This window comes from Montipora capricornis, chromosome 4 (genome assembly GCF_036669925.1).
Source record: "Montipora capricornis isolate CH-2021 chromosome 4, ASM3666992v2, whole genome shotgun sequence".
Lineage (NCBI taxonomy): Eukaryota > Metazoa > Cnidaria > Anthozoa > Scleractinia > Acroporidae > Montipora > Montipora capricornis.
The window spans coordinates 8481613-8507446 of record NC_090886.1 but is presented as its reverse complement, the minus strand read 5'-3'; the positions used below and the strand labels follow the sequence as shown (position 1 = coordinate 8507446).

General features: G+C 41.8%; 2 pseudogenes; one reads left to right on the top strand and one right to left on the bottom strand.

Annotated features, from left to right (window-relative positions):
* The first annotated feature begins 414 nt into the window (after positions 1–414).
* LOC138046053 (polycystin-1-like protein 2) lies at positions 415–14359 on the top strand (annotated as a pseudogene).
* Positions 14360–14971: 612 nt separating this feature from the next.
* The window catches only part of LOC138046052 (polycystin-1-like protein 2), a 39543-nt pseudogene continuing 28680 nt past the window's right edge, over positions 14972–25834 (bottom strand).

Here is a 25834-nt window from a genome sequence, read left to right as displayed (position 1 = left end):
AATAACTCAGAAACGATGTACCGCACAGACCTGAAAATTGGTGCGGTGATTTATGAATTTGTCTCCTACAACATTCCAAGTTTTTGGCTTATTTCATTGAACGGTTTCGATTTTATTTTGTTGTTGCCTTCTCCTTTGGTGGCAATAATCTCAGGAGAGACTGAAATAACCAGAGGAAATAAGCAGATTTTTATTCTTAATGCATCCGAGTCTTATGATCCTCATGAGGGGACAGGAAAGTTGGACTCGTTGAAGTTTCATTGGCTTTGTAAGACGTCTCACGAGGTTTTTCCAAGCGAGAACGTATCCGAGCTTCCAGTTGTCTCTGTGTCGCTTAACGGCACAGATCCACCAAGTGGCGGTTGTTTTGGCACAGGTATTGGAAGACTGCAAAACACTGAGCCACTTGTGGTATTAAACGCCTCAGCAATGGCTAGCGCGACCGCTTCTTACGTCTTCAAGCTTATTGTCATGAAAGACATCAGAACCTCCAGTGAAACAAAGACAGTTCATGTTGTCGAGGGAGACCCTCCACAGGTTTCAATGAAGTAAGTATATCTCACAGATGCTATCTCAAAAAGTTATCTCAAAAAGTGGGCTTTCCAAGTGCTTCGCAAATCAACGAAGCGACGTGGCAGTGGCATCTCGCCTATTTAAGCTGTGTATAAGGAGAGACTGTCTCAAGAGCTTGTTTCAGCTACAAGCATTAGTGTGATAAGTTTTGTGTTCACCTTGATGCGGGCTGCTTGCTGTCTAGTCGTGTGGGGGGGTGGGGGAGGGGGAGGGTGATTTATTATAGTGCCTGACATACCAGAACAAAGGCATTCAATTCAATTTGATTTTCCCCGTTCCTCAAAAATGTAGTCGAAAAAGGTGGCCACGTTGACTGTTCTCCCTGCGGACATGATGTCTCACGAGAGACCGAAAATATGATGATGTTGGAACCCTTTCTTTTCGGACCATAGCCCTTTCTGTCATGAATGTCAGCAATCCCTCCTTCCTCCCTTAAAAATATTGAGTATCGATATCAGACCTTATATATTGTTCCAATCAAGGAATTGTAACCTCAGTCTATTTCCTTGGTTGTAGTTTTGTCACCTTTGTTACGAATGTGACTGTGTTTTTTAGTCGTAATAATGTAGCGATATTTTTAAGATTTCGGTATAGGTCCATTTATTTGACAATTTTAATGCAAAAAACAAAAATAAAAACAAAACAAAAACAAAACAAAAGGAAAAACAACCACTGCAAAAATCACCTCTCAAACTGTTTATTAAGAAAGACAGCATTTCGTTTGATGTACCACATAGACTTTAATACTAAGACTTTATTTGTAATATAGTTTTGTCTTAAATGACCGCTCAACTGTGCTTCCATCGGCCGTGCTGACCATCTCCGCTGAATACGTTGGATCTTCTGGCGATGATTCAGTAGAATACCAATGGACCTTGTTCAAACAAAACGAACAAAGCATTGGATGGACCAACGTTTTAAACAGTTCTGAGAATTCGTCAGTGTTGGAAATCGAGCCGAAGACTCTGAAAGACGACACTGTCTACCGATTAGAATTAATCTTGACACTCGCTAATGGAACACCTTCGGCAAGTGCACAGATATTCAAGACTGCGTTGCTTCCGCGAGCCGGCTTTTGTGTTGTAAGACCAGAGTCAGGAGAGGCTGTCTACACCCTATTTGAGCTTTTCTGCACGGACTGGTTTCCGGTCAACGACACTTTCAGTTACGAGGTGCGAATTCGTGGGAGTGGTGGGATAAATTTCATCTTATCACACAGTGGAAAGAGACAGCAGCAGTTTGTTTTGCCGCAGGGGGATGCAAACCGTGGATATGTGTATGATGTCGAGGTGCATATCTTAAGGAGCGACGGTGCTTTATCTGAGAGGGAAGTTACAGTTAAGGTAAGAAATTGAAAAGTGCGAAGTTTTTCACGTAGTCGTTTACATACCAAAGATACAGATTGATCACATCATGGCTTATTTTAAACTAAAGATGATGCTTTCACTTTGGTCATACTGATGCCTCGAAATTTGCTGATGAAGATGATATTATAGGTAGGCAGGGATTTGGGTCAAATAGCGTCATAGGCTGATTATTACAGGTTTGGAAAGTCTGAGGGGTGGCAAACAAGCAAACAAACAAACAAACGAAAGCAAACAAACAACAACAACCAACAACAACAACAACAACAAAAAACCCACGCTATTTATTAATCCGATGATTGAATTGTGCATCACGTGATGCAAAAAGTAAGACTGTTTCATTTCGCAAGTAAATGCGTAATTGCCTTTAGCTACTTTTCGCAAGTTTTTGTCTACGTTTGCATCGGACAGGTATTCCCACCTAATGCAACAGAAGAGCAAGATCTTTTTATCCTACTCGAGAAGAAAAGAGCCTCCTTTGAGGAACTACTTGACAGTATGCATCGACTAAAGGCTTGGCAGTTGATGACTGCAATGTTGTTCACAATAGAGAGTGCAGAAGAAGCGGCCAATAGCAGCCTACTGAACTCAACAGATTTGGCAAAGCAGAAAAATAATGTAAGTTCTTTTGCTGTTCTGTGCATATCCGGGCTGTTCCCTTTTCAATTTGCATACTTTAAAAGTAAACATCATGGAACACCGGGTCGCCCATTGTAAGGTAATCCGCACTCCGGAATACACAAAAGTTTAACATGTGGAATCCGGGATCCTGGGCTTTGGACTCTGAAATCACGACAACGATCAGAATCCACGCACTTTTGGAATCCGAAATTCATTTAAGTGGTTCATATGGTGTGACCAGAGGCTGTCCTTTGTCGAACGGTCTCTCTTTCGACTAATCCAACTCGGTTGAGCGTACAAGTGACCAGAACGTCAGCCGGCAGATGTTAAAGTCACTAATTCAGGCACACCCGGCGGTTCACCACAGGCTTACATGCCCACAGTTGTGTCCGAGGTAGTCTCCCCGAGAAGAGACGGCTGTGTCGGTGACATAAATTCAACATTTAATTTATGTGTAGATAGTTCTCTTCTCTGACGCATACCGTAATCTTTGAGGTTTTCCACTTTAAAAGGCTGAAATAATAGGAGAGAAAGTCAACAGCGACAATGACAAGGACAACAAGGAACAACAACAACGACAACGACAACGACAACGACAACGACAACGACAACGACAACGACAACGACAACGACAACGACAACGACAACGACAACGACAACGACAACGACAACGACAACGACAACGACAACGACAACGACAACGACAACAACAAAAATCAAACAGACAAGGCTGAGGCTGGGAGAGAGCACTGACCTCGTCTTTCTGCAATTACGGAAGAGCATTGTATTTTGTTCACTTGTGATTAGGCTTAATTTGGAATTCTTTTTTTTTGTTAACGTTATCTGAGCCCAAGTAATTGCAGGAAGAGCGGGCAGTCCCATGTTGTGTTGAAAAGACGTACTAAAGATGGAGATGTTTTCTTCCACGGATATGATGAGATGATGTAACAAGTTAAAACAAGGAAACAAACAAAAACATACAAACAAGAATCAACTGAAAAAAACAATAAAGAGGAAATGGGGTTACAAAACTTTACAAATCTGAGTTGGAAAACTGGCGAGACGTTTAATCTGCAAACAAGGTTAACTTGTTATTTACTAATTTTGCAGCTCAGAGATGTTGCCATGAGGAGATTTCAAACTGAAGACTTAGATAGTCTTCCAGATGTGGTGTTAATTTCAGCGTTTTGGGCCTCTGCTGGGAGAAATATAACCGAGCTAGGCGTCGAGGCCAAGGTAGTCTACAACAAACGTTTGGTTGAAATACACAAGTAGTCCGGGTAAAAATTGTTACTGAGAAAGATAGGAGGTAGTATTTTAAAGTGCCCATAACGAAATTTTACTTTCTCATATGAATCTAAGCATCACCCAATTAACATATGCGAAAACAAAAAAAAATTTCGATTTGAACAAAACGCGAATTTTCCATGTGTTAAAAACTTTCAAATTTGCCGCCATTTTGGTCCACTTTTCGCATTAGTCTCCTCTCGGTTTGGCAGGAGTTGTGAGGTATGTTCCGGCACTCGCATCCTCGGAGACCCAGGGGTAGTTAGTCGGGTCAGGAGGGATTTTCATGGGCGAAAGTCAGACGTGGGCGAAAGTTTACTGTAAGAACGAGACGAACCCCTGGGCAATTACTCTTACCGAACCAGTTCCAGAAGCATTTCAAATTCCCGCTTTTGATTGGGCAGAAAAATACTTTTTCAGCGAAGAGGATCCTTAGGGAGACTCTGATGCTATATTACACAAATTACGCGAACTGTCCCGTCGCGCGAACTTGTTTTCCACATCTATCGCCATAGTTATGTGGCCCGTTCAAACGGGAAGATTCCGAGGAGAGTTTCAGAAAAAAGATCAACGAAGTCGAGGAAATCGCAAACTTTAACATGGCCGCAGGAAATCAAAGAAATTTTCACGGCGGATTTATCGAAGGTATCGTAAAGTTTTATTGCTCTTACGCGATTTCTCCAGTGTTGCATATTCGGCTAGTCGAGTAAACCATGTCTACTTAATATTTTTCTCCTTGTTTGTTGAGCTTCATCTGAAAGTTTCCACGGCGTGGGAACCTCCGTTGCACGGGCCACGTAACTATGTCGATAGATGTGGAAAACAAGTTCGCGTGACGGGACAGTTGGCCTACTTCGTGTGAGATAGCATCAGAGTCTCCATACGGATCCTCTTCGCTGAAAAATATTTTTCTGCCCAATCAAAAGCTGGAATTTGAAATGCTTCTGGAACTGGTTCAGTAAGAGTAATTGCCCAGGGGTTCGTCTCGTTCTTACAGTAAACTTTCGCCCACGTCTGACTTTCTCCCATGAAAATCCCTCCTGACCCGACTAACTACCCTGGATCTCCGAGGATGAGGAACTCGTGGCTCAAGTCTTGCTCTCACTTCACTTAAAAAAAGATGGCATTCTTTCAACTCGCTCGTCAAGAATGCCGGAAAAAAGCTCGACTGAAACGTGATCCCAAATTCTTTCAGGCAAAGTTTCTGTAATTCGGCGGTTGGGTGAAAAAGAGGTGGGGGAGGGGGGGGATTAAAGAGGGCTATTTCTTTCATTCATCAATCAACGATTTGAGCTCATAACTTAAAGTAGAAGCGTCTGGGCGAGTGTAGCCTTGAGAAGGACTGTTGTTGATGACATGGGCTCACGTTTCGACAACATGAGCGAAAGTCATCGAAGTCTGAAGAGATTCTGAAGATGACTTTGCTGACGTCGAAACGTCAGCCCATGTCATCGACAACCATCCTTCTAAGGGCTTCAACCGCGCGAACGATCGTACTTCATTGTTGTTTTTCTATGAGACATTTGAGTGAACTTTCACCAGTTGAAAATCGCAGTGGTAATTTACTCAAGAACCATCCAATTTTTCTAAACGATACGCCCATTGATTTTTTTTTTCAGAAACTTCTACTGGGAATACTGAGTAATATACGTGATCGGTTGAAATCCGTGGCTGAAAACATGAAAGCAAAGGATGAAAGGCTTATTTATCTAGGGGCGTATAATTTGTTGTTTGGAACAGCGGAATTGTTTAGGGCTTCTGCAGAAACATCAGCAGTAACTGGGGGCAGCGAAACACCAACCGCTGAGCAGCTAAAGGTGTGCCAGACGTGCGAAAAAGCTTTTTCGTGGACTGGTCGTTGTCTCTTTGTGCAACTTTGTTGGAGTTAGGGTTATGAACATTGATACAAAGAAAGCTTGAAGTGACGAATTTAACAGTGCTGACAAAAATCTGGGTGCTCGCAGCAGTAAGGAGCTTACGGAACGACGACGCCGACGGCAACGAGCACGCTACAAAACAATAGGTTTAGTGAGCAAAAACAATGACTCTGCACGTGCGTTTTCCATTTTGGTACATTTCTTTGCCGTCATCTCCTGAATAACGACGTGAAATGACCAAATTCCAGGTTCTGTGGAGAATGTTAGCGTGTGACTACGAATTTTCATTTCTCTCCCTACTCTTCTAGCTCGCTCATACCAGTTTAATTCCTCGAAATTTACTACACATTTTAAATCCGGAACGACATGAAATTGTTGCGTAGTGATATGAATAACGCGAACTTGGATTTTTGAATGACGTCCTCGTAGCCGTCGTCGTCGTTGTCGTTTCGCTAGCTCCCCAGTTAAGGCCATGTTACACGAGGCAATTTTTCTTGCAACTTGCAACGCAACAAATGTTGCGTTGCAAGTTGCAAGAAAAAATTACGTGTAACACCCCATTTTGCAACTGCAATTGTTGCGTTGCGAGTTACAAGAAAAGTAGAACGACCCTCTACTTTTCGCAACGTTGCGAGACAAGTTGCCTGCGTGTAACATCCCCTCAGCAACTTGCAACGCAATTTTGTCAGAATGGGCCAATCAGAGCTCATCTTTCGCTCGCGGGCGATTTCAAGATGGCGGCAGTCGTAAACAATGAAAAGAAGGTAAGTGATAACGAAAAAATTGAACTGCTAAAAGATTACAAAACATTACCCCTGCTGTGGAATCAAAACGAAAAATCGCAAAGAAAACTGACAAGACCAACGCAGCTAAAGACCTGGCTGAGAAACACGGTTTAACCAACGAAGGACTTAAGCGAGTTATACATTCCTTTAAGGACATTGATGACTCGGGAAGTCAAGAAGAAACAAGAAAAAATTCGCGTTGCAAGTTGCGAAAAAAGTTGCAAACGTGTGACACCCCCTCTGCAACTAGAAAGTATTTTAGTCGTCATCGTTGCGTTGCAAGTTGCAAGAAAAATTGCCTCGTGTGATATGGCCTTTACGTTTGCAGGACGTTTGTCTCCTGAACCTGTTTTAATGGCCTACCTCCCACAGGTCTTCCGTAACGCAGTGTTGGAGCTTCCGAACAAGTAGTCGGAAAGTCATCGGTTTGAGTCCTGTCAGAAGCACTCAATCATTTTTTCCAGAATATGCCGACCGATAAATTTTTAACCACCGATGAATTTTATTATTCCATTCATTACCGGGCTTCCAATTCGTCACCTCCTTTACTATAAGAACATCTTATTGTGCAGACTAAGTCAGTTTCTAGTAAATGCGCGCGAATCGTTAGTTTGGTTGAATCGAAGAAAATCTAGCAAGGCTGTTTAAATTTGTAATGATGCATCCTAGACAGTTATGAATTAAAAACTGTGAGAGTATGTTATTAATAACTGTTTGATTTCCTTTGTTATTCTAGACAAGAGACGTTGTGTTAAAAACAAATAGCTTAATCAAATCCATACTCAAGATCGTTGGGTCGAGAACAGCAGTTTCCCAGTCACCGAAGGGTTTCAAAGTGCCTGGCTTTGATATCACTTTTGGACGCGAAACGCCCTGTGGACTCGCGAAGAAAGATTTGAAGTCGTCGGAAACGGAAGGGTTTACCCTTCCAAGCAGCATGAAAGAGGCATTCCGTAATATAGATTCTAAATGGATAGAGTTTCAGGTATGCATGACATGTTTCCAATCTCTTTCATCCGATTCTATTGCTTTTTCCCAATTTGCCGTTTGTGTTCGCTACTTTACCCCCATCCTGGCTTCGTCATTCAGTCGTCATCAACAGCAACGGTGACCTTGAAATTTCTTTTCATTTTTGCTTTCTTCATCCAACATACAAGTTGATACTAAGTTATCGTCACCACAGAGAAATCTCCTCGTTTGGTTAAAAAAACAAAACAAAACAAAAAAAAACAAAAAGGAACAAAGAAAACCAAACAACAACAACAACAACAGTAATGGTGATACTAGTAGTGGTAGTGCTAAGGATAAAGGATGAAGGATATGCCGAGTTCAGAAGAGCACCTTCTTGTGCAATGCAGCCGCACAGCTGCATAATGCCATTCATATAAAGTGTCCCCTTAAGCTTGCGAACTTCATGTCATCAGAAAACTGTTAGGGTTAGCATTACGGTGAGGGGGACACTGTGTGGCATCAAAACGAAGCGCCTTGCATCTAATTATGCAATTGTCAACCCTCAAAGAACAGCAAAGGGAACAGCAAAAAGGATATTGCGGATTACAGGGGGAAGAGTGCAACCACTTCTTTTTAACCCTGCCTTCCCCGTTCGCCCCCAGAAAAGTATTTTACTCTTCGTTCTCTGAGTATGGAATACCCAAACTCAGATAAGGAGTTGTGTATTTTAGATAAAGCCTTCGTTTCATCAAGATTAGGAGGAGCATGGGCGTGAGCACAAGCGCAAGAAGAATTGACGAACAGGTGACATTCTAATCATTACGTTGGTTGTTTGTTTTGTCCCTAGATGATGCGCATGGATTTTAACCCATATCGGTGGGGTAAGAGGCATAGAAAGATCAAATCCACAATATTCAGCTTGGAATTCACGGACAAAAATGGGGAGACAATACCTGTGAGAGGAGATAACTTGCAAATTGACATCAAAATTCCTCTCTATTCGGCTATCGGCGTATCAGACAACTTCTTCGTCAAACCACTTATCATGCGTTACCACACGGTGAACTTGGATAACATAACTGATTCCATGATCATTGAAATCGAACCAATCAACAGCAGTCTTCCTATATCGGGGTACGTTAAAAAGGGGGAGCGCCCGACAGTAAAAAGTCATGATCGCTATGCATTGCTGCCTGATTACTCATTTTGTTCCTCGGGAGGGGTCGGTGATAATTTTGTGGCTAACTGCACACGGAGTCCATACGAAATTATGTCGACTGCAGACTTCAACGAAACGGGTTTGTACTATATCGGAATTTTGTATGTTGATCTGAGTAATTCTAAATTGAATCATACTCGAAAGAAACGTTCATGTTTTGGACGAAGGAGACAGAAAAGGGACTGTGTTGAGCCAAAACCACCTCCAGTCAAAGAGAATCTTCGTAACAGGACGCTGGTTTATGATCCTTCAACTGACCATAATTACAGTGTGAAAGTTCGGCTGTATAGTTGTTACTACTTTGCATTGACGCAAGGCGATTGGAGGAAAGATGGCTGCAAGGTGGGTAATGACTTCATTTCTCAATAAGGTACGCCAACTTAAGTATATTCTAAGAGTCTCGGCTGGTCTGGGCTGGTCTGGGCTCCCTGAGCTGCTTTCAAACAGCAAGAGTATTTCCTTCCGAAACTAACATTTATTAGTTCAACTTAAGGCTCCATTATACTCGGCAATTTTTCTCTCTCGCAACTTGTCTCGCACGTTTTGCTGCCACAAAAGTTCCCAGGGACGAGACAAGGTGCTCGACAGGTGTTACACTGGGCAACGTTCCTTGCAACCTGTCCTGTCGCGCTATCGATGGTCAGGTATTGTGAAAGGAACGTTTTGTATTGGCTGATGCCATAAAACGTTACGACACAAGTTGCAGAGATGATGTTACAGTACGCAACATTTGAAACATTCACTGCAGCGTTACAAGAAAGGTTGCCGAGAGTAGGAATGATAATGATAATGATGATGATGATGATGATAATGATAATGACAATAAAACAGTAACAAACAAACAAAAAAACGAGAATGTTTGTTGCACGGTATGTTGAACTCGGTAATTTTTCGTGCAAGCAATGTCGCCTCGAAAGTGTGAGGGGGAAAAAAAACGAAAAATTCCCTGCTGTAACACAGGCTTTAGTTAAAATTACGCGAAATAAAAGCCCTTGAGTCCGAAAAACTAGTCTCTTAGCTTTTTGCTTTTCCCAAGTTTATCATTTCGGCTGTTGTGTTTTCTTTGTTCTGCACGGTTCTGTAATGAGAATAAGCCAACTGTAAGAATCATTGTGATACTAAAGCTATAAAGAGCCAGTATAAATATCTTAAAAGCGTGGTTATTCAGTCAGAATGTCTCCATTGACGTTAAGTATAATACTATTTTGTGTAATTATATCGTCTCCATCATTAATGGCCTTCCTTAATTTTAATTAGGTCGGAAGTGAAACGAACGACAAAGTACTGCACTGCCGATGCAACCACCTGACCTCCTTTGGTGGTGGCTTTGTGGTAGCACCCAGTGCGATTGATTTAGACAAAGTATTTACAGAATTCGCGAGACTTGGGGAGACTGGAAATTGTTTGGTCCTATCGCTTGTCTGCAGCGTCTTTGGTGTCTATTTTATTGTAATTATTTGGGCAAGAAAGGCTGATTTGCAGGACCAAAGAAAGGTGCGTGTTATTTAGAGCTGGGAATGTTTGATATTCTTGTCTTTTGGATCTATTTGGGTTTTGTGATCGGGTTCAAAGTTCTGGTGGTTGGCAAATGACTGTTCAGGCTAGGATTCTGCCATTCATTGTTAAAGGAAACTTCCAGCACAATTTCAGAGAGCCTCTTTTGCTCTTTTAGTTAATACATACGTTGCAAATGCGATTCTTCTTGGTTAATGTCTTGCGATGTCATTGAGGATATTTGTTATTTTGATGAGATCAAAAGACCAAAAAATTTTTAAGGTGTTCTTAATACCGTTCTAAAATGCGAGTCAAGCCTTCATCAACAGAAGTGGAATATTGTGACTTGTGATGGTCAAGGCCACTAAAAATTACTATAAATGTTTTTGGCTAAATTAATTCTGCTGCTAAAATTGCACTTAATATGGCCAGCAACTGGAGTTACAGAGAAGTTAGAGTCATCAGGAACACGATTTATTGACGGCGAATTTAGAGCAAATGATCAGGAATTTTGATTTGTGCTGCCGAGGATTAGAGTTACAAAAAAATCAGCTGGGGTTTCTTGTTTTCTCTTATGATTCTAAAATACGTTATGATTTTTTCGCCTGCGGAATTAACAAACAAATGAAGATAACGATTGTTTTAAACTTATTTTAGGAGGGTCCAGCTGTGCACCTCGGCCGTAGCGGCGCACATGACTACGATGTAACTATAGTCACAGGCGTTTGGAGAAACGCTTGCACTACGGCTAATGTGTTTATGACAATCTATGGAACAGAAGATGTTGTGGAGGCTGTCAGCTTGACTAAATGTTCTCCACCAGGCAGAAAAATGTTCGGACGAGGAAGTTTCAGTAATAATGTTTTAAACCTTGAGAAATCGCTTGGAACGGTGATCAAAATAGAGATGTGGCATGACAGCTCTGGGAAGAATGAGTCATGGTTTCTGGATCACGTTTCCATCACGGAAAGAAGCACGGGAGAAAAATGGGAATTTTTTCATCATGACTGGCTTGCGCTTCACATTGGCAAAGGAGCAACCAAGGTAACTCTTATGTCCAATGATCCATCCAACCATGGACCTGGATTTAAGAACTTGTTTTACTCCCTGTCGTCAATCGACCTCGCTGATCAACACCTGTGGGCTTCGGTCGTTACGAGACCCCCTCGAAATCCATTTACGAGAGTACAGCGGACCTCTTACTGCCTTTGTTTTCTTGATTTAGCAATGGCAGTGAACGCGATGTTTTACCAGGTTAGCGGGGTTTCAAGTGATGTGATCGAGATTGGACCACTCAAAAGGTCAGTACGAGAAGTGATCATTGGTGTCCAGAGTGCTCTTATAGTTGCACCAGTTAGTATTTTGATTGCAGGGCTATTCCGCCACCGCAAGACCAAAGTAATGTCGGAAATGTACGGGGAGGATGCTAATGAACAGTTTCTTCCCTCCTCAACCAAGATTAAAGCAGCCTTTTCTTTTACCCTACGCCTTTGCTTATGTTGCTTGGTTCCTTTGTATTGGAATTGCGGTGTCGTCAGCCACTGTTACGGTATTCTATAGCCTTCAGTGGGGAAAAACATTTCCGATCAGTGGATGGCGTCAGTTTTAGTTTCCTTCGTGAAAGATGTCTTTATCTTGCAACCCATCAAAATTTTAATATTTACTATGGTATTGGTCCTAGTCTGTAAGAGGCCAAAGCCACGAGATGAAGACTTTGATTACCAAGGAAATTCCTTTTCAGAGGAAATGAAGGAGAAACGCGAGTACGAAATGCGAAAGTCAAAGTTTTTTGGGTTTGCAAGAGAGTCTGTTGCATTTACGGTGTTCTGTGTCCTCCTTATGATAGTGGCATATGGAAACAAAGGATATGCCAGATATCTCATGAACAAGGCCACTCGAGATGATTTCACCTCCTTCAACAAGGTTGGTGTCCCAACAATGAATGTTCTTGTTTGTATATTGAACTGGCCAGCAACTAGTTTCGAGTCTAATGGTTGATGACAGTTATTACTTCAGTGCTCAAGTGAGCCATTGAAGTCAGAGCTGTTTGGGATACAGTGGAGCTTCGATTGAATGAACCTCCCTCCCTCCATGCAAGGAAGTACTTGGCAAAACAAACGATATTCTTGAGTCCAGTTACAGTTACTGTAAAACCGAGTGCATGGAAATTAACCTCGATACAACGAAACGCTATAAATATTTCAGGTTACTTCAGCACCTCGTCAAGTTGAAGCTCCACTGTATATGCAAACCGGTGGTCAAAGTGCCGTAATCATTGTTTTGCTCTCATCGCGCCCGAGAGATTTCAGAGGACGCAGCTCCTTTGTTTTCCGAGCCAATCCGGAAGCATTTTGTGGTAGCTACGTAGTGACTTATCTTCAGGCCGAGGCTTTGCCGTAAGGGAGAAGGCCAGGGAAAAAATGAAATTTGTTGACTGATTAGAAGGAAAATGTCTCAAATGCTTAGCATGGGCACAATTCTGTACCTTTTGTTAGCTTTCCTTTTGATAAAGCTAACCGTCCAGACTGGAGGCACACTAAGACTCTCACGACTTTACAAGCTAATATTGTGGAAATGTCGAGGTTGTCCGTAGTGGAAAATCATGCATACAATGGACGTCATTATGCTCTTGGGAACTGTCGCCGAACTTATGATCAACTCTGATTCTTCTCTTTCATCAGATAAATACAGGTGAAAAACTGTGGATTTACATGCTGGGCAAGTTCGTTGAGGATTCCTACGCTGGCCAGTGGTACAATGGGCAATGGGAACAGACATCAGAGTACATTGGTAATAAGATCTCGATGCTTGTGGGAATGCCTCGCCTTCGGCAGCTAAGAATACAAGAAGGTAATATCCGCCAATTTCGCGTTTAAAGAGAACGTCTTCACTTCACCTTTCGGGCTGAAGTAGTGTTTTTTTCGTCATTGTTTCTTCCCTTAACATTGTATTAGTTTTATTAGGTATCCAGGGAAAAGGTAGAAACTCAATCCAACCATTGATAGAATTATTGGCAGCGTTATGTTAGCCTGCATAGCAGGTGTAGTTTCTGGCGAGTGAGTACTAAATATTTCGAACGAGTGTTTTGGCCGTCATATTAGATTGGTAAGATAGAGGAAAGCATAGAGCGAGTAACGAAAGTGTACAAGCGAGGTTTATAATTTAGTTACTCCCTCCATGCTTTCCTCGATCTTACCAATCCAGTATGAGGACCAATACACTCGATCGGAATATTTAGCACGCGCCCGCAAGAAAATACGCCTGCTATGCAGGCTGGCGTTATGCTTACGTCGAATGTTATTTGCATTTAGCATATTTAAGTCCTTCATATGTTTTCTCCATTCAGGTTCTTGCAAAGTTGTTAAGGTATTTGAAAGTTTAGTTGACAAATGCTATGACTTCTACTCGTCGTCAGAAGAGGACACAACCCGTCTTTACCTTCCTCACTGGGTTCGTCTGTCGACTTCACAGCTCCAGTGGACTAATGTGACGGAGTTATGTCCACGGCCGTGGCGGTATTCATCCGCAAAAGAGCTCAACAACTTTGCGTCATGGGCACAGCACCATCTCTATGCTGGGGGTGGATATGTTCTCGATCTTGGCTATGACAGACCCACTGCCATGCGTATGATGGAAGGCGTTAAAGACAAAGATTGGCTCGATAGGAGAACTAGGGCTGTTTTACTCGAGTTTCAAGTTTTGAACTTAAACACGAATTTAATGAGCATCATTACCTATCATTATGAGGTTCTTCCGTTTGGGTTTGGGCTCACTTGGGAGAAAATCGACACTGTGAAGATCTTCAACTTTCAAAGTCTTTCCTTCGGGTTTTACTTAACTTGCCAAATTCTTTATTTGCTGGTGGTGTTGGTGTATATAACAATTATTTTGATGAGGTTATATTCCCAGGGCTGCGCATTTTTCAAAGCCGTATGGAACTGGATAGACCTTGGACAAATTCTGAGTGCAACGCTTGCAGTTGTTTTCTACGTGATCAAGTCCAAATTTATGCACGATAGCCTAAACGAACTGCGAAAAAACCCCTTCATAACCATGAGTTTTCAGTTTGCAATTCTCTGGACTGAAATGGAGAACTTCGCATTGTCTGCTGCCTTGTTCATCGCCACCTTTAAACTTCTCCGTTTCATTCACCTTAACCCCCAAGTTCAAATTTTGGTTAGCCCATGAGTCCTCCTCCAACAGCATTTTAGAGAAAAAAAAAGCAATCACTTCGTCACTGGTTAAAACGATTTGTGTCCAGACTGCTCACAAAATATGATAAATCAATTTGCTTTTTATTCTTAAATTTTAAGAGAAGTCAGTCCCAGCTATGATACCCAGCACAAAATAAGTTATTTCCTATCCTCTTAAGAGACATCGTCAATTGTGAAACGAAGTCAATTGGGCCTTGTGCTGGCAAGGGTTCGTTGTAGGAAGTCTATTCGTTTTGTTTCGGATAGTTTTGTGTAGCGTCCACACATGCTACTTGAACTTAAATTTTAATTGTCAACACACAACTCGTATTCATTCCAATTCACACAGAAGACAAGGCGAAGTAAAGTTATTATGCTTTCTCGACTAAAAAAAGCAAACTCCTAACGAACACATTACAATCCCGCCTAAAGCCGTGGGAAAATGCGCCCGCAAACCCGTAGGTGTGCGGACAACCAATTTAGTCCCTTACATTTTGTTTGATCCAGCTGAAGCGATGAACTTGATCTCTACAATTGACCTTTAACACTGAACGTGAACTCTCGTTTGAACTAAGCAAACGACTGATCTCTGAACATTGAGCAACAACAAAAAGAAACCAAAGAAAAGAAAACCGTGTCACTGAAACTAATCTTGCTTATATAGGTTTCTGAACCATTTGTGGGAACAACTTCTTAAGCATTCCTCCAAAGAAACGATTCTTTGATTGCAATCACTCTGATGCCGGAGGGTCGGCCATTGTATGAAGTACTTCCAGAAACTCATCATCTTCGTGAGTACTATCGATATGCATCCTATCTGTTCGACGAGTGAGGACAGCGAGTCGTTTTTCAATCTTCTCAAGCCTTTCTTCTGTGCACCGAAAAATGCTTTCAGAATTCAATCAGAAAGGTTCTGCGTCGGACTGGCACATGTTTGCCCTCGGTGCCTCGTCGCAGTACAGCTTGAATTGAGGTCGTTTTTTGTTTCCTTGGATCATTTCTGCAAATCGTTCCGCAATGAAACGAGCCATCTCAAGCTCCTCAGCGCTTTCCTCTGCGTGAGATTTGGCATCAGTGTAAGCCTCATTCAGAACAGAAACTAACATATTTATTAGGATTATTGCCATTACTAAATTGTATGTGAAGGCAAATGAAGGTCCGACGAACGGCTTTTCACTTCGAAGGCCATCAATGGGGACAGCTTTTCCCAGAAGAAATTCAAATTGAGAGATCACTGCGTGCAGGTAGCTGGAGTAGTCTTCCACTGTGCCACCAAAAAAACGCATACCCGAAATGACAAAGCCATTGAACACGATCAGAAATATACCAATGTACGACAGCTGGTAGCTGACAGACTGGCGGAAGGATGAAAACAGGTATATGACGTAGGGATTGAAACGAATGAGGTACAAAAGCTTCAAGGTTACCATAAATATGGCCATGGCAATTGCAGCGTTTTCCTAATCCAACCAGTCAGTGGCTGTGTGGAAATGCACGATATCATATGGATTGGCTTGAATGGCTTTGACGCTCTTCAAAACACTCTTGGATCTGATCATGTAAAACGCCACCGACAATGCTGAGAAAACGATCATGGAGAAATCGACCATATTCCAAACCGACTTGAGAAATGCAAGACGCTGTCTGTAAAGGTGAACAAGCATCATAATCAAGTAGTAGAGAACCATGGCAATGAAAAAAAACTGGCAAATGAGGTAGAACACGAGAGCTCCCGACTCTGTGGTATATAGCTCGAGGGTGTCAACTCTTCTAGATGTGTAAGCGACACCTGTAGCCAGCACTTCGAAGAAGTAGGTGCCAATACTGAGGAGGTTAAGGTTAACATTGAACACAGCAAACTCTAAAATCACGGCTCGTGTCTGGCGATCAACCCACCCGTGACCAAAAGTTTCATTTGGCACACCACTAGCAGTTTTTTCGTCATACCCCATAACAGCAACATAGCCACCACCTTCATAGGAATTGTATATGCCTTTTATAGGGCCGTTATTAATTTCCTCTCCACTTTGGTATCGCCAAGGTTTTGGGCACATGTTAAGAGCCTTCGGCCACGAAGTATAGTTAGGGACAGGTTTCCATCCTGGAAGTCTTAATAGTGTAGTGTCTTCTCTTTCACTGGAATAATCATAGTAGCAATCGGATCTAACCCTCGTGAGTGCTTTGCAAGGCTCTTCAAAGAAAAATGAACAGAAGAGGTCGTAATTAATAATTGGTTATCTCTCAAACAATCACAAACAAATGTTAACCAATAGGTGATTACACTCACTCACTACGTTAATAAATAACAGTGACTTGGAAAATAGTCTCAAAATGATTTTAGGATGTTTTATTGGAGAGTTTCCAAACGAAGCACAAGAGATCGATGGTGAAGTCTGCAACAGAAGAAAGAAACCGAAAAAAAAACAAACAAAACAACTAAAACCAAAGCAAACAACAAAACAAAACAAAACCAAAAACCAAAAACAAAACAAAACAAACCAAAAAAACAACAACAACAACAACAACAAAACAAAAAACAAAACAAACTTACTGCTTTTTACTCTAAGCTGTCTCATCCACGGCATTCCGATTAATATCGACATCTTGTTCTCAATATACACGTCTTCGTTATCTTGAAGCCCATTGTACCAAGGTTGGCTATACATATTTGGAAGGAACTCCCATCTCAGCCAACCCAAGAGTTCATCTCCATCGGTTACCTGAAACCGATAACGAATTTAAAGAGGAAATGTCACGTGAGTTTTACTGTTTTCTGGTGAAAACTGTATGGCAATAATTACTTTATAATTCATTCAAAGCATTTCTCCCCTACTTATTAGCTCATATTTTTCAAATAACTCCAGCTAGCCTGCTAGCTATTTAAAGGCGTCAATCGTCCAATAGAAAAAGTATTGGACAAAGGCCTCACATCACTGCACCACGGCTTCAGAGGGCGCCAAAATGGCTGAAAAGAATAAATTAGAAAAAAATAACGCACACTGCATGGTTGAAATCAAACTAAACAACCTCAAACTTGGTAAACTGACTAATTTTTATATGCTCTTTCTTGTGAGGGGCCTCAATTTTTTATTTAAAAAAAAGAAGAAAAAAAAAAGAAAACTTAACGAAAATTAGTATGAGCATATTCCTTACGGACGAGCTGAGATGACCATTCCAAGATCTGTTCAACGATACTGATACCTTATTGCGCTGAAATACTGTTGTACGTGCACAATTTTCCTCAAGATAAATGCTATTTCCAATTGTCTTATCCTCCATACATCGGGGCACTCTTTACTAGCCGCAATTATCAGCTTAACCATTGAAATCTAATCGTGCGTTACTTATAACCCATGTTGTTACCTGGTCAAACTTTGGAAATGAGTTCAGAGAGTCTCATTCAGGAGAAAGCGGTAGCTGTTCTTATTTCCGTAGCAAACTATCGCCAGGAAAAACACAAATATTAAATGAAGAACGATTTCCTTCGTCATGCCGGTCAATTTGTTTTCCTTTGGGGTGCAGGAATGGCGCAGTGGTGAGAGCACTCGCCTCCCACCAATGTGGCCCGGGTTCGATTCCCGGACTCGGCGTCATATGTGGGTTGAGTTTGTTGGTTCTCTACTCTGCACCGAGAGGTTTTCTCCGGGCACTCCGGTTTCCCCTCTCCTCAAAAACCAATATTTGACTTGATTTACTTTCATTGTTCATTTCAGTTTACAGTGTCCCCAATTAGCGCTCCAGCGCTAGAACGACTAGACACTTAAATAAAGTTCCTTTCCTTTCCTTTCCTTTTTTTTTTGGTTTGTTGGCGTATTGCTTCCAATCTCGATCGTTTGAATTGTTCCTTTGGGTTATCTATCAGAAAATCGATCTCATCCTCGCATAATTCCTGTTTTCCATTGTCTTCCTCACAACCTTTATTATCCTTGTTTCTGGTCAAGAGCAAGGAAATCACAACAACTGCGAACATGACCTTAGTTGGCTGAACGACAAAAATGTCCTGAGCATTTGATATCAAGATAGACGAGAGCCACTGCTCAGCAATTTCTTTGCCCCACATTAAAATGTAAAACAAAGTGAATGTTGCCGCTGACATTGTTGTGGCAAGGCAGAGAAACCAGCCAAAGTACACAAAAAAGTGAGGCAGCATGCAGCCAGCGTCCCTCACTTGATCTACCAGATGTTGCGCATGTTCAGATTCTTCGTATTGCTCACGTTTTTGGCTTTTTGGTTTACTAGACTTGAAGAATAAGACAACGAGGATGTTAACAGGTGCAACTATCAGACCACTTTGCACTCCAACAATGATCTGCTTGAGTGAAAACTTGAATGGCCCGACTTGTATGGCTCCTTCGGATTCTCCACCAATGTTATAAAACATAGCATTAGCAATCATGGCACTGAACAGTACTGATAAGCAACACGAGGCTCTTTGAACTCGAGTGAAATAGCTGCTACTTGCTTTAACGAAAACTGACATCCATAGGTGACTGTCAGCGATCTTGCGTCCAAAGCGAGAGCGGACCTGATTCGTAAAGGTGACAGGGCTTTTGTTGTTTACAGTTACTTCTATCAGGCCATCTTCTCTTTCAAGTGCAAGCCATCGATTTATTGGAAATGTCCATAATTCCTCTGTCTGTCTTTCTCTGATGGTTACAGTTTCCACAAACCAAGAGGGATTCTTTCCTGTGTTGTCGTGTTCCAAAGTTATCTCATTAACAGGTCCTAAAGATTCATTGGTGATTACTTCAAAGCCATTAATACTGCCTCGTGCAAACATTTCTTTTGATCCGTCTTTACTTCCCAGTGGAACTTGGTAGAGATCATTTGATTCGCCCTTGATGGTTATGAACACGTTTGTAGTTGTTGCCGATTGCTTCCAAACACCAGTCGCAATTACCATGTCGTAGTAATAAGTTCCCTCCTCAACTATGGTGACTAATTTTGGAGGACACATCTATGGTAAACAGATAACGATGTTAAAGTTACAATCTCCTGTGTGTTTAGATAATTTTCTATCGAATTTAACATATCTGCAGGTTCGAATTATGATGTCTAAGTAAACTGAAAGTTAACTGGAATGGACTTCTGTATCACTTTCAACCAAGATAAACATAAGACTTATTGGGCCGGTTATTTAAACGAAGTGAAGTTAGACCTCGGTTTACGACAATCATGTTACCTTCAGACCTTTCTGCAAGTGAGCTGCGTTAAGAATATATATGCTTTTCTCCTCTGCTCTTGCCTTCTCGAAACTGTTTTCGACAATGAACAACCAAAATATACTAGTGTTTGGGAAAGTGAAAGTGACTTGGAACGCGGTTTTGTTAAACGCCGGCTAAACTCTGTCTAAATAACCGACCCATTCTATTTTCCACGCTGCAAAAAACGTTTTCGTGGGTTGTCTTCTGACGTAGATGTACGGGCATCGCCTTTTTTCTCACAGATTAACTGACTGGTCCAGCATTAAAGCTTGCCTCCATCATATTCGTGAGCCTCCTTAACCCATTCCTCGTCAGGGAGTAACCCCACTTACGAGTAAAATTGTATGGCGTTAGCCAGAGTAAAATCTGTAAGTCACCCTTGGGGCTGAAACGGTTACACTAAGCTGGTGAGTTGTTTTAATCTGTGAGTTTCGTCATTAAATTTTGCAACTTGCTTCATTTATAAGGGGAATTGTTGTAGGCTTTCTTTTGTCTGGCTCTGGCTAACCTTATGGTCGTCTCTTTTATCAGCTCTTCTGGCAAGGACTATCACAACGAAGTACAAGAGGAACGCACAACAAATGGTCACCAATACTGAAACATTGCCGCTTTCAGCTAGGTTTCCAAACTCGGCAAAGACCTTGTCAAAGTCGATGGGATTTGGCGCCTGGATGAAGCTTCCTCCAAAGGACGTCAGATGGTTGCAGCGGCAAATCAGGTGGGTGGAATTTGATTGGGGATCAACCTAGAGAAAACAGCTGTTTATCAATATATAGAAATTTATAAAATGACTGATGCGGTTCGTGCAGTTTTTCGCAACTTCAGGACACAACTTCAGCGTCTGAAACAAGCATTTTGAAAAGGCATACGTTGCCATTCCAATGCGTGGGGATGTTGGTATTTTAAGAAGCTCAGAATTTCTCGAACTTGCATCAAACGCGTAAAAATAGGTCGCACTTGCACATTTTGGCTGTGACTCAGGAGGGAAAGAAGAGTAAATAAAAATACCCTTCATTCATTCCATTACGCTTTGCTGTTAACCACGTAACATTGGAGGCTAATGTGGCAAATGTTTGGTTGAACTTTCCATACTTTGCAACCCTCAACGGAGGAACGAATTTTAGTTTTGTCTCCTACAGGCGAGCTTTTAAAGAAAAAAAAAAGGTTGGTTAGAGATCTTATCAATACCGAAGTGGATAAATAAACGTTAGCTGAACACCTGTGTAAAATTTCGCCTATCATAGACGAATTTGTGCCGCCCTCTTTGTTAAAATGCACCGTATTGATCGCTTGCACTGAATAACTTGCTGGAGCAGCCATATCTCACTGGATAGCCGGCAGGGGTTTCAATAGAAGCCGGTTACCGGCGGTATGCCGCCGCCTGCTTTGCCTCTCACCGCCGGCTAGTTTGCCTTGATTTTCACTAAAAATCCTCCTATCATAAACTTGTCAAACTGCCGCCTACAATGGGCTACCATGGACGGCTATTTCAAAAGTTATTGAAACCCCTGTGATAGGGTGAGTATTTGGTACATCATTTTGGGTAGCCGTCTCCGTTTGGTGTGTAGCAGACACAACGATTACCTTGCAACCATCTGAGGTCCACTTGTCCTTATCCTCAGACCAATATAAGCAACTTGACTGAGTAATAGTCATCGTGTAGTTCACATCTGTTGATGGGTCATACTGTGGAACGACAGTTTTGAAGACCCCTTTCGGCGGAGGCTCCTTGAGCCCGACACAAGCCCGTTTTTGACGACCATGTCCGAAACACGATCGTCTTTCCCTTGAATGTTCGGTGGAATTTATGGTCTGTTTACTAATTTTTTTTCGTCCGAAAATTCCAACAAAAAGATGACCTGGTTTTGATGGGACGACTGAAACAGAGATCTTCTTGGTAAAGCACGAGGTATGGTTTCCCTCTTCACTGACCGCGCATTTCCATCCGAAGGATATGGTAAAGTTGTGATCAAAGTCGTCTATAGCTGGTCTTGTTCCAAATTTAACAATCAAGTCAATAACTACGTCATTTTCTTCGACGCCCGTTTGAATGGACACAGGCACGTTTCCCAGTTCTGCGTAATACGAATGGCTTAAGGAAGAGATGAGTTGACCCATCGCTTGTATTAGTGGTATTGTTCTTCGGTGAGCTGAAGATTGGAATGACCATCACAATGTCATCATCAAGATTTGAGACATTAACTTTGGCTTTTCCGTTTTTAAGTTGAAGACTCGTCACACTTGATTGGACATCCTTGCTGCTCTCATCCCATGAGAAAGGATTGAAGCTGACAGCTGTCATCTGTCAAGACAGAGTGGAAAGATAATTTCCCCTGCGTTTTGATGATTAATTACTCCTAGCTTAGGAAGCTATAGCTGAAAACGTTTTCGCTGGTATTGCAAAGGTGATGTAGCTAGACACCATCTAAAGTAGGAACTTGCTGGTGAATTATGAGGTAATCTCAGTCTCGTGGAATCGTATTGGGATACTACCTCATTCAATCCAGCCATTATGATTATGTCGGTTGCCGTTTGCTATACGTGTATTAGAGAAATTTGATTATTCATTTGCTTTGATCGGGCTAATAGTTCGATCCATTTTTTTCAATGCAAATGCATCGGGAGGACTAGAAAGGAACATAGGAACGATACAAGCTAGTCCCCCAGGTTAGTTTCGACACTAGGAGTGGTCACAGCCAGGATTCATTGCATCCCTGGTGGCTCTTTAACCTTCCCACAGAATCAAGAATGAAGGGTTATTAGACCGGGCCTGCGGTTTATCCTCCTTATCCGAGTGGACTATAGAGTCTAATCTTCTGCAGATGTCATCACACAGGCAGCACTTTTTCCTCAGTAAGCTAAAGACCCCGATCGTTGGTCATGTCGATGTCTGAGCCTACGATCTCCTGCACGGTAGACCGGTGCTCTACCAGCTGAGCTGACTGGTCAGCAGTTACTGAAGTGTTTGATCCTAGAATTATTCATACCTGAGCATTGATGTCGCCACCGCCCATCTTACCGATGTTGCTTGGAAGCTTACTAAGACCCTTGACATCATCAGTGGAGACCTTTCTGAGAACTATGGACAGATCACTATTTTTAATGAACATTTTTTCAAGTGTAACAAGGCGACCCAAAAATGCATCAGTCATCGTGTTCAAGGTTTTGAAAGCTCTTTCCACGTTGTCCTGAAATCGACAAGAAATTACCTTTGCTGTGACATGCGTTAATCACTTTGTTGAATTAAAAGTCAGAAACGTTTGAACGGTTCGTTCAACGTTATTGTGTTGATAGCGGGGCGGATCAAATTTAAACTTATTTAACTTTCATTCAACATTCGTTTAACGTTTCCTTTGTTCTCCGAAATGCCGAATGGAGTGGAACCTGTGAATAGTCCGTTCAACAATTGTAGAACACGTGCATTATCGTAAATCTGGATGGGAGAGTGATTTTTCGTTCCAAGATCGTAACATTGATAAAAATAATAAACTTTACTTATCGAGGGTAACACTAAACAGTAGTTCAACTGCTAAACGAGTGGCCCTCCTAACAATAATTAATAACAATGTATAAGAATCTACAATATCAAAACTAAGCTAAGAGGTTATGTAGAATGATAGAAGATCGATTAAAAGATCACAGACATAAGAATATCAGACAGTAGAATATTTAGAAATTGCGGAATATAAGTCATCGAAACAGACTATATAATAAGAAAGAGTCGACTCCATTGTTGGCGCCATTTAGGAACCGTTTGAACAGCCTCCGCACAACTTTGTTTTTGCTTCCAACATTTGCTCAACATCCGTTCAACTTTAGTAGAACGTTAACGAATGTTGGTCAAATGTTGAAACTGTTTGAACGGGCCTTTGTAATTAAACAGCTGAGATATTTTTCATGAACTCTAGTCGTCATGAAGTAGAATGTTCAGTTATCCTTCAAGGATTAAGGTTCTCTGGCACACTCGTAAGATCAGTGTAATGTCATTCTGAGGCTTCCATGACCGTAGGAAAATCAACATGATAAAAATTCAGGCGTTGTTCAGTATTGGGATCCCAGTGCCACAATTCCCACTGCTCTTCACCTTTTATTTTAAATCGGTAGCTACCATTTTGTTTGTAGGTCAGACATTACCCAAGAATGTTTTTAGGGAAATTGTCACGCCACGTCAAGATGCTACAGAATTCTCCACTGACATCACCTTGTCTCTTGTTTGACAATTGAATGCCTCGCTCATGCTCTTAAGCCCCCGCTAAACGCTAAATTTTTTTGTCCAACATCGTGTTGGATGAAAAATTTTAGGTAAAAAACCGTTTGATCGTTTAGCACCTTAATTGGACAAAACAGCTCGTGCACGATGTTGGACAAAAATGTTTGATCGTTTAGCCGTGGCTTTAGTGCATGTTACCCGGATTTTTATTCAATCGGTTAAGAGAACACCTGAACAATGATAACTCCTCCGTGAAGGAACACATTTCTAAGTGCCAAAACAAAGCCCACAAAGTCATCGAAATCAGACTATTGTACTAGAAAACGACCCCGCAAATCTACGACTGTTCGAAGCGTTCTACATACGAAACTACAAACCTACCATCAACTCCCGAGAGAAATGCAGCGAATTCGCGGATCTTTTATTTTAATAATTATTTTAACATATCTAGAGACCTTTTGTGATATGACACTCACTCATTAACCATACCAGTCGTTCCTATTCATATTTGTACCTCATTAGTTATCCCACGCATTTTACCCCCACATTCTTTCGCTTTTTACACGTTTTTACTTTACATCTGTATATAAGCCTTACGCGGAATATGTTTTATCTCTGATGATGCCGTAGATCGGCGAAAGCTTGGAATTTTTATACGACTTTGACACAATTTTACAGTAGTGTAAGGCTTCAATAGAACCTTTACCAGTTTGAGGGGGACATGGGGGGGCCCTAAACACCGCAACACCGCAAAAAAAATTAACGAACACCGCTTCACCGCAAGAAAAGTCGACGAAACACCGTCACCGCAACAGTTATTTTTTAGCTACATGATTTTAACGTCTACACTGGACGTAATACTTTTATACCTAAACAATTTTCCACAAAATAAACACATTAAAACGTACGCTTGTCAATGCATGCCTACGCGTCGATACTGTTGATACCCGTAAATCAGTTTTCTTGTGCTTACCCGGAGAGGTCGTTTGTATGAAGTTCCATGAACATTACTGAGAAGTTGACCCGAAAAGCTGCCAAGCGATAAAACAACATTTCCAGAGTGTGGAGCAAATAATTTCATTTCACCGAACACCGTAGCTTGCGAAACACAAACATCGCACACCGTTGGGTTTGCGATCACCGCAACACCGCAAATTGAGATTTTATTCACCGCATCACCGCATTGAAAAAACCATCAACACCGCAACACCGCAAATCCCCATGTCCCCCTCCAGTTTCAATCGGTTGAAGCACAGGTAACCCAGGCTCACTGTGTGCGTCACGTAGGTATTAAAATATAGAGAACATATGAGGCGAAGTTTAGGTCTGAAAAATTGCTAGAAAATGGTAATAAAAATCGATAAAACTTACCATGTGGTGAGCTGTTGTTGTCTTTAATACGTACACGAAGTTTCGGGGAAAATGGTCCCCGTTCACCTTCCTTCATAATATAGTGACAAGGTAGGAGACGGAAGCCAGCGTCGCGACTCCGATCGACCCAAAACAAGCACGATTTTTTCCGCGAAAATCAAATCCAGTCGCTAAATAAACACGCCAGGTTCGTGGAATAGGAATTTCTCTAAATCATGAATCCACTGAAGCATCTCCAGGTAGCAACGCGGAGCCACCAGACTCCGTAAAACTTGTAAGTTAACCTGCTAAAATGGCGGCCAGAAAGCGTGGTACTCACGAAGTGCCCAATTCAAAATGGCACTGAACTCTGGACGCCTGGTGACGAGTATAATAAGTTTTGGAGGGAGGGGAGTCCCAAACAAAAGTCACTGAGCAATTTGGGACTCCCCTCCCTCGAGGGAGACTTATTATACTCGTCACCAGGCGTCCAGAGTTCAGTGCCATTTTGAATTGGGCACTTCGTGAGTACCACGCTTTCTGGCCGCCATTTTAGCAGGTTAACTTACAAGTTTTACGGAGTCTGGTGGCTCCGCGTTGCTACCTGGAGATGCTTCAGTGGATTCATGGTTTAGAGAAATTCCTATTCCACGAACCTGGCGTGTTTATTTAGCGACCGGATTTGATTTTCGCGGAAAAAATCGTG